The 9,134-nt window shown below is 39.9% G+C and overlaps 1 long non-coding RNA gene across 1 annotated transcript; it reads right to left on the bottom strand.

Annotated features, from left to right (window-relative positions):
* Positions 1–965: 965 nt before the first annotated feature.
* Positions 966–6,481, bottom strand: LOC104955279 (uncharacterized). Its single transcript, XR_799446.1, has 3 exons — positions 6,381–6,481; positions 3,872–3,944; positions 966–1,068 (listed from the first exon to the last, which is right to left on the bottom strand). It is a non-coding gene; the product is annotated as an uncharacterized lncRNA (long non-coding RNA).
* Positions 6,482–9,134: the final 2,653 nt, after the last annotated feature.

Raw genomic sequence — 9,134 nt, forward strand, 5'->3', positions numbered from 1 at the left:
TGCTGAGTGCTGCTCAAAGCTGAGGGGCGGCTGGTAGGCAGCGTTATGTCGGAAGAGATTTATCTATTTAACGAGCATTCAAAAATCATTCGAGAGGTTTTCCTAATTTTAGGCAGGGCTGTAAAAGCAATGATATAAAAATCTATTTTATAGCAATTGTACATGCTTGTTTACTGCTTACAACCTCAATGACATGCAGTCATAGCTGTGAGACACTTTTCTAATAGGCTTCAAAAACATGTGTTCAATGGCACACCATGAAATATTTGTTTAAAAAAAAGGGAATAGTTGCGTGCCTATAAACCTGCTGGTCCACACACAGTGAATCAACAGGTGTTATGGTAGCATTAAGTTGTAAAGAGGAAGCAGGTTTTCTATTGGAAGGTAACATCTAATATTACTAATAATTATCCACATCAAGAGCGCTTTAAATAGCAGTAGTGATACAGTTTTAGCATATGTGCCAAGAGTACAAACAAAAACGTAGTATTTAAAATGTTTCCAAAGTCCTTTGAAGTTGGATTTAATTGATGCTTCATGTTCCACAACGTAAACAGTACAATGCGACTTTGAAGTGTGCAGCTAGCCTCGCATGCTTTGCATTGTTTCCATGTGTAGAAGAATCCTGTTAGTGTTTCGATCACTTTGGATACACATGTCGTGGGTGAAATAAGCTTTTACAGCAACTGTCTTATTGTGAGTTTAAAAGAAACAGTTCTAATTTTATTTTTTCATTTTAAGATTACAGGGTTTGTTGATCGAATGATTTCTCCTGACGTAATGAAAATCAATCTTCGTTGCATTTCTTCTACATAGGGAATCGTTCCTTGACTGTTTTTGTTTTACACCCACAAGCGGAAACATAGGTGGCTACACACACTGCAAACGAAAAAACAACAACGCCAGAGAAAGAGATTTAAAGATGTTAGTCAGCACGAACAACTCTGTAGGAAAAAGATTGGCGTACCTTGAAGGCATACTTGCGGCTGATGTGGTCCTCAGCTCCCACGGGTGAAATGACATAGCTGGGCAGAGGAATACTGCCGAGCACCGACTCCTCTCTGCTGTCTGGAGAGAGAGAGAGGGGGAGAGAGAGAGAGAGGGAGGGAGTAACGGGGGAGAAAGAGGGAGAAGATATCCAGGGTGAGGAAGGTGAGACAAGGAGCGAGAGAGATATGGAGGAAAGGAAAGAGCAAGAGATTAAATATCAGTCATCACCTACTAATTTCATCGCTGCCTGCCATCAGTATCATAACACTCTCATAAACACACCCGCATGCCGTCATTCAAACCGCCGTGTGGTGCCAAAACAGTGAATGACCACAAGTGTTAAAGCAGGTCTGCTCCAACTGGCAGCCGGCCGCCATTCCTCTGCTCCATCCGATTCACATGCTGAGATCATTGTCAACACACACACACACACATATACCTGTCCTTCTGTATTTGTAAGGACCCTCATTGATATAATGCAGTCCTCAACCTTTCACCTTAACCTTTCCCTCAAGAAAAGACTACTAAAAATGTCCTGACCTTCCAAAACATCCTTACTTTAATGGTCACACACACACACACACACACACACACACACACACACACACACACACACACACAGCAGACCACACTGTGCTGTGACAAGTGAAGCTAGATAACAAACAGAATGCGTCACTTTTTGTCCCCTGTTCAAGTTGTTTTCTTAAAGAAGTTGAGTGTGAAGATAGAGGTTTCTGTATACTGTACTGTGCTGTCAAATAGTGTTTTACAAATGATATACAAAGTCCCCCAAGACAGAAAGCCCTACTTAAAAAGTGTTGACCAATGACATGTTTTGTTCAGAGCTTCAACAGAAACGTTCATTATTATTGATTAATCTGCACATTAAATGTAGTGTTTTGTATTTAAAATAATGAAACTACCCATTGTAGTATCCAAATTCTTGTTTTACAGTCCAAAATCCAGATAAAACTGTTATAAAAACTTTGGAAGAGGATTATTTATTTACATTTGAGAGGCTTAAATCCAATCATTTGTGCCTTTATAACTTGAATAATAAGTCAAACTATAACATTGAAATGGTTGCCAACTCATTTTCTGTCCATCGATCCCATCAATTGAAGTTTTAATTGTATACATCAAGTTAAATGTTTTTTCTGCCACGCATCCTGAATTGAATTACTCTTAATGTTTTTCTTTGTCCATATTTATTTGTCTTTAAAAAAAGTATTTCTCGGTTTTAAAATGTCCCCACACGCTACTGCAAATCCCACATTTCCCTAAAAGAATCTATCAAGGACATGACCTCGACAGCCCTGACAGGAGAATTGGCTGTTTGTGTAAAAAGAAGCGTTTATGTAGAGAGCAGAAACCTTTGAACTGAGAGAGAAGGGAACAACACGGGATTGATTTGATCCTCTGAGGCATGAATAAGGAGGAGCGTCCCCTGGTTCTGTTGAGAGACTTTAGAGGAAACAGAAAGGCGTGGAGCAATAGATAAAGACTGCTGTTGATGGAGTGTGTGATGGAGAGTGTGTCCGTTTCTCTGCATGTGTTTGAGTTGCAGCACGCTGAGAGATCAGTTTAAAGCCAGAGCAGATTCAGTCTCTGGTGCTTTTGTCAGCAGCAGTTCACTTCAAATCCAGTACCATCAAAATGCAATTCAAGCATTTGAACTCTGTCCAAACGCTTTTTTGTTGAAAGCTGTCAGATTTACTGTATATCTTATTCTTCAAAGACTCTTATTTTTTCACTGGTCTGTATTTTCACATTTTTCCATTTAAACCAAGAAAGATGAGAACATATATAAATATATCTATGTCTAATGTTCGACAAAATAACCTTTTAAAAGAAGATATTTTTCTAAGACTCTACATTTGTTTAGCTAAGTCTTAAAGGTGGGATAGGTAAGTTTGAGAAACCGGCTCGAGATACACTTGTTGTTATATTCCATGGAATGCTCTTAACATCCCGATAGCAATTAATATCTGAAGTGGTGTGACAAAAAATCCATAACAAAAATGTATCTGTGGAAGCCGTGGCGCTGTAAAAAGTACGACCAATCATCTGAGCCGGCCCGGCTAAAGTAACTGGATGGCCTACCTGCCTGTCAGCCTTCCATCTGTGCACAAACTTATCTCGTGCCCTCATTGGTCATGTGCGCATTCGTGTGTGTTGGAGGAGGGGCTCTGTAAGGAAGTGGCAGATTTTTTCCGGCTGTGTATTTTCAAATTCTAGCGCACTCGAGCTGGTTTCTCCAACATTACCTACCCTACCTTTGAATAGATAATATGACACCAGTGAGACACCGGCAGAATACAATATAACACTGTGTTAATTTAAAGAGGACTTATTTTTGCTAATTAGTATGTAGTGTCTCTACTTTAAAGAGTCCTCTCCTGCTGATGTTCAGGTGTATATCAGTATGTAGTGTCTCTACTTTAAAGAGTCCTCTCCTGCTGATGTTCAGGTGTATATCAGTATGTAGTGTCTCTACTGGGACATGTCTCCATGCTTTAATGTTCAAAAAGCTCTTTATTGTTCTCATACTGCCTGTGCTGCAGCACCTCTGTTCACCCTCTGTCTGAAACCAGAGCCCAGTCTGCTCTGATTGGTTAACTGGCCGGCTCTGTTGTGATTGGTCAACCGCTTAGAGATGTCCCGCCCCTTATCCTATCACGTACAATGTGTTGGAGCGCTAGCCAATAGAAACCTGAGTGTTACATTTCAAGTAGATTTTTGTTATTTCATCCTTTCCTATGATCTTTGAAGAGTGTAAAAAAAACCAAGGAGGCAGGGTGTTGGAACAAACTGTTACTTCAACCATTTTCTCCAGGGTCCAAGCGACATTACACCGAAAAACCTCCTTAAAAATATTTACCTTTGTAATAGAACAGACAGAAATCAGCCAAGACGAACCACTTCCTCTTCCAGAGACGCATCCCAGAGCTGTCCTGCAGAGAGAGAAAAGGGAATAAAGAGTGTGAGTTATTAATGAATGAATAATGAGATAAAGTGGACGAGATAACAAGAAAGAGTAGACAGACATCTTAAATACAGACAGGGGTTTAATGAGAAGGGAGAGTTAGAGACAGAGAAGAGTAGTGAGGGACAGAGGACACATAAGGAGTAATGAAAGGAAAAGTGAGGTGGATATGAGCGAGGTAAAGAGAGGGATCATTTGTCCTCGTTGTGCGGCTCGCTGGGTCTGACACGGCTACTTTACTGCCTGCTTTGTCTTTCATGTTGCCTCGCCCGGCTGAAAATGCTTCTGTTTGAAGAGGAAGGCAGATCCAGAAGGGAGGAAATGTACACAAACACATGCTGTCTGTCTGTCTGTCTGTGTGTGTGTGTGTGTGTCTGTCTCTGTGTGTGTGTCTCTGTCTGTCTGTCTGTCTGTCTGTCTGTCTGTCTGTCTGTCTCTGTCTGTGTGTGTGTGTGTTCTGTCTGTGTGTGTGTGTGTGTGTGTGTGTGTGTCTGTCTGTCTGTGTGTCTGTCTGTCTGTCTGTCTGTCTGTCTGTCTGTCTGTCTGTCTGTCTGTCTGTCTGTCTGTCTGTCTGTCTGTCTGTCTGTCTGTCTGTCTGTCTGTCTCTTGGTCTGTCTCGTCTGTACTGTCTGTCTGTCTGTCTGTCTGTCTGTGTGTCTGTCTGTCTGTCTGTCTGTCTGTCTGTCTGTCTGTCTGTCTGTCTGTCTGTCTGTCTGTCTGTCTGTGATAACAGGCATTATGCAAGAAGAGATACAAGAGAAAATCAGCTTCTTTTTTTTGTTCGTACACATGATTTGTTCTTATTTTGTTAGTACCCATTGATTTATGGGATTCACTTAAGTTTTGTTATATTTGATCTAATTTTAGCTGAGGACAACATGTAGTTCTGGATAAGAGCACTCTTACCAAAATGAGAAAAACACATTATGGTTTTGCAGTCCACAAATTGTTCATCCAACGCAAGAAAAATAAATATATATATAAAAGTTTTCAATTTGAATAATGTACAAAACTGCATCAATACCATATATTTTAATTGTAATTATATGTTTTAATGTAATAAAAATGATTGGATTATAACATTGGTGGGCTACAGAATACTAATAGTTTATTGATCCTATTTAGTGCAATAAAAAGGGGGTCTTATATAAAACTAAACTTTAGCTTCTGTATAACTTCCAGAGTGTTTTGTATGCTCCTGTAACATTAGTACTGCGCTTACTACGAGTTTAGGGGGCGTTAACTATCTAAAAATAAACAACCAGCCACAAGTCTCAAACTGATCATTAAAGAGGCTCATGTTGAGATCCATATCAGTATTTAGTGTCTCTACTGTGACATGTCTCCATGCTTTAATGTTCAAAAAGCTCTTTATTTGTCTCATACTGCCTGTGAACCCCCTCTGGAGGGAAAACTGGGATTTTAGCCTTTGCAGACCATTTACATGCATAAAGAACTACTGTATATAACACACTACAGGCAAGGAAAAAACCCCTTTCAGAAAAAAAGTTGCTGCCTGAGGGGCATGCAAATAAATGCATATATTTATGTGGATGTGCGTGTGTTCCTGACAGCATGTAAAAGTGTTTTTTAATTAAAGTATAATTGCGCTGCACATACTGTGTGTGTGTGTGTGTGTGTGTGTGTGTGTGTGTGTGTGTGTGTGTGTTCATTAAAGTATAATGTCTTCACAGTGACATCACTCACTGTGTATCTTGTACTGAAGCCAAATGTTTTCCAGTGGGACGATGCCAACGACAGATATTTTAAGTAACTCCAAATACTCAGAGTGTGCAGTAATAGCCTGTCTGTGATCAACAGCAGGCGCTCTGTACTGCCAACGTAAAATACATAAATCAAGAACATATTAAAGTAGGCCACTGGAGGAAGATTTAAGGAGCTGGAACTCATCCATATCGTGTTTTAAAGAGACACGGGCAACTCAACACCAAATGAACTCATAAACCGCAACTATTTGGTCAATTAACCATTTAGAGTCATTGTTCACTGGTTCCTTCAAATGTGAAAATGTATCTGTTGTATGTCACTGTAAACTAAAGGTCTTGGACAAAAAACAACATTTAAAGGTGTTACCCAGGGCTTTCGGGAGATGAGACAGGGATCTTTCTCTGTCTTTTGTAATTATAAAGTGTTATAATCGATTTATTTATTTATTTGTAGATATAAAAACAGTTGTGCAATATCACAAAAACACCAATCTACCTTTAAAAATGTTGTCTGTTTGTGTGTATGCAAGAATGTTTCCCAGTCAGTCAGTCAGTCAGTCAGTCAGTCAGTCAGTCAGTCAGTCAGTCAGTCAGTCAGTCAGTCAGTCAGTCAGTCAGTCAGTCAGTGTGTGTGTGTGTGTGTGTGTGTGTGTGTGTGTGTGTGTGTGTGTCCTGACCTGTTTGTAGAGCCATCCTCGGACCACCACGGGGACGTTGGGATTTCTTTTGATGGCCTGCTCTCTCTTCCCAAAGCTGTGCACCCTGCCACTGGACCGGGAGCCCTGAAACACAACAACAGGTGGAGAGGCTTTCATAAGATGTGAGCAGCCATGGCCGCTATCATCGCACAATTTCATCTAATAATAATTGTGCTTCTTATCAATCAGCTCTGTGTTTGTATCCTGCTAGCGTGTTAATTATTCAGCTAACTAAACATTACATTGAACACATCTAATTGCTAAGTGGCATAGCTGTGTGGCTCGTTACCATTCGTTTTTTCAGAGCTTGGTTGATTAAACATTTAACAAGAAAATGTATTCTCTGTAGCAGAACTATCATTAAATAATACTGGGACCAAAAAATAAGACATTCTTTTGTCTTTTCAGGATTTTTTTGTAAAGAAATGACATACACGTGAGGAGGTACAGGTAGGTAAAGGTTAACAATATATAAATGTTGAAAAAGTCAGATTAATTTAAGAGGATATGTGGATAATTAGCGCTGCAGTAAATTACATTTGGGAACAGTCCGTCTGAGCCTCATCTGTGCCTCATTCAGTCGGACTAAGCCCTCACTGAATGGACCCTCACACACGCACACTATCATTATCTTTTCTCTCTCCTACCTTTTTTCTGCCCCAGTTGTTACATAATTATAGCCATTATTTGAGTACAGCCAATTTTCCACTGCCAGCAATGGTTGCCTTGACGTTTGCCAGACATTGACAAAGTCTGGTCATCAGGTAGGAGGTTAGAAGAGGTGGAATTGTGACTCACAGTTCAATGGTTTGAGTGCCACACAGCCAGACACCTGCCTCAGAGTCTGGGCAGTTTACCTGAACGACTACAATCAAAAAGAGTGAGGCGATAACTCCAAATTATTTCAGAGTACCGAGCAGCGACCAGTTATGAAGGTCTTAGTGTGTTCGTTGAAAGCTCGGCATTGGAGAGGCAACTTGTTCTGGATAAATAAAGTCAAGAGTTGAGACGGAAAAAGGGGAAATAGCGAGTAAATGTTGTCTCCTTTAGATTCAGCTCATCTAAAGGAGATATTTTGTCACTGCAAAATTAAAGCTTATGGTGTTTTAAATCAGTATACTCAAGGTTGTTATCCAATGGCAGGACTAGTTCTAGAAGAAATATATAAAGTACATAAAAGGACATTTTATTAGCATTTTTAAGTTCATATCTGTATTTTCTGCCTCTACTGTGACATGTTTACATACTCAAAAAGCTCTTAATTATTCTCATACTGCCTGTGCTGCAGCACCTCTTTTCACCCTCTGTCTGAAACCAGACTTGGGGATTTTAGCTTTTGACGACCATTTACATGCACACAAACCTACATGACACACTACAGGACAGGGGAAACTGTGAATACCACTTAACATTCATAATAACTATAGTACAGTTCCTTTTTTGGACTATGGTAGAGTTTATTACTAACATAAGTTTAGGTTTAAAAAGTGTCTCCCCAACACATACTGTAGTTGTCAAGATATTGATCCACCGCTTAAAAGTAATTGTACCATAGTCCCATAATGAGCTGAACTATTGTTACAATTACTTTTAAGGGGTTTTGCATATTTGTTAAATACCGTTTAAACACAAAAACACCTATCTTGTGCCGAGCAAACATTGGGTGAGAGCCGGGCTGGATTAGAGTACTTGGTTGGCTCCGAGCAAAAATGCCAATTAGGCCCCAGTTTTCCAAGTCTGTGAATTGTGTAAAACTTGTGGATGTGTAAAGCACATTTCAATTTAATGAATTCACCACATTAGCGAAATATAAACTGAAGTAATGATGCCGTATAAAAGAAAAATAAGGATTTGACTCATGCTTATGGACTAGGAAACGCACAGCAATAACAGAAGGCTCAGCAGAACATTTGTCTTCCCAATCAGCATGAATAATAGTGAGAGATAAATATGTTAGATAACCTGCCCAGCTGAGGGGTTTAAACAGTGTGAAGCATTTACTGTTCCAGCACATTGAGCTATAATTCTGCCACTTAAATAAATGTACAACATGTGAGGCACCGACATCAAATCATCTTTCTGTATGCACATTAAAGACATTTATATTGCCACTCAGAAAACCATGACATTCCTGTGCATTGTTATTGTGTGTGTTTGTGTGTACAGACAGGAAACACACTATTCATGAAATCTCATTACACCATCCACACACACACACACACACACACACACACACACACACACACACACACACACACACACACACACACACACACACACACACACACACACACACACACACACACCTTCTTCTGGTTGCATTCAGGAGCATCATGTAAGTCTTTGGTGAGTTTCTCAACGAGCCTTGTGTCCATAAAATAAAAAAACCTCCGAACATTCTGCGTCTGCTTCTCTCTGGACGAGTGTGTGTGTGTGTGTGTGTGTGTGTGTGTGTGTGTGTGTGTGTGTGTGTGTGAATGTGTCCTCATCCCTGCAGGTCAAAGGTCCGGAGGCAGTGACTGGAGCAACAATAAGCCACAAAACTCACCGTCGTCCTGCGGAGGAGAGAAGGGAGAATAAATAAGGGTTATTTTAAACAATACATTCGTTTAAGTTATATTTTAGATTCTAAAAGTACGTTTCAAATGTAAAATAACTCAAACGTTATTAGATATGGGTGTTTTGTTTGAAGCTGAAGAACCAATTTGTTCATGTTTTTTGTAATTGCAGGTG

Source organism: Notothenia coriiceps, unplaced genomic scaffold (genome assembly GCF_000735185.1).
Source record: "Notothenia coriiceps isolate Sejong01 unplaced genomic scaffold, NC01 NC01_scaffold00024667, whole genome shotgun sequence".
In the NCBI taxonomy this organism is placed as follows: Eukaryota; Metazoa; Chordata; class Actinopteri; order Perciformes; family Nototheniidae; genus Notothenia; species Notothenia coriiceps.